Consider the following 1,234-nt stretch of genomic DNA (forward strand, 5'->3'; position numbering starts at 1 on the left):
TTTTTAGGCCTAGCATAAGCTATTTTTCCTACAAGGCTGGCATTTTTGTGAATTTTTAATATGTATTTGGTTCTCCATGGATACTACTGTCCACATGAAAAGCAAAACCTGGAATAATAAGGAAATTGTAATACAATGCCACTGTTAGTTTCGGCCTCCTCCTTTCTCTTGAGAGTTTGATAAAATCTAATGAAATACTCAACTCCACATCCTGTGGAATTCCTCAAAAGTTGTGAAATTTCCCAGATGAGCTAAGATCGCATGGCCTTTCTGGCTGAGAATTTCTGTTTCTTCATTTCATAGATTACTTTATATCCATGATCCATACATATTAACTCATAAATGAAACCAATTTCCTTCCTTAATTTCAATAACCATACAAACAAAATTAATAAGTAAATAAGGAAAAAATAATGCTGTTATATTAATACAGGGCTAAAAAATATGAAAATAGTCAATTGGACATCTTGGAAGTGCAAATTACATTAAAGAAAAGATAAACCTCAAAATATGAGGTGAACAGAAGATTAGCAGAAGTAGCAATTTATAATATAATTTATAATTTTATAATTTATTCTGAAATGAAATTGTATTTATTTGGGCTAGAATGAGAACTATCCTCTGAACATGATACTGTAATATTATGAAATAGAAAAGTAAATGAAAGAGAAGTTAAGAGAGATTGAGAATCCCAATTGAGATAGACCAAATAAAGGTTAGTGAGGTTCCAGAAGTAGAGAATAGTGAAGAGAAGGGAATTATTTTATTTCATTTTCCTGATTTGAAAATATTTATAATCTATCAATTAATTTTGTAATTACTACATGCCTCTGCCCTTACCCAGTTCATCTTGTTCAGATGAGGCAATCAATTAAACTGTTCTTCATTCCACATTCTTTCACCTCTTCCCTTGATTTTTCATTAATATATCAATCCTACGTTGTCAGGACATATAACATTTTTATTATGTCCAGGCTCCAGTTGCCACATCTGTTTTAGTCTCAAAATTAATATATACAAAGTTCATTGCCAATCTTTCTGCCTTTTTTTGCTGGCAAGTCTTGATGAGAAGACATCTATTCTCCAAGAGTCTCCTCAAGTAACATTCACAGGAAAAATATCCCCTGAGTTTTTGCATGTTTAAAACTATCAGTTAGTATTTTTGATAAAGGAGGAAAGAATATACAATAGAGAAAAGACAGCCTCTTCAATAAGTGGTTCTGGGAAAACTGGA

This window comes from Eubalaena glacialis, chromosome 9, assembly GCF_028564815.1.
Source record: "Eubalaena glacialis isolate mEubGla1 chromosome 9, mEubGla1.1.hap2.+ XY, whole genome shotgun sequence".
NCBI lineage: Eukaryota > Metazoa > Chordata > Mammalia > Artiodactyla > Balaenidae > Eubalaena > Eubalaena glacialis.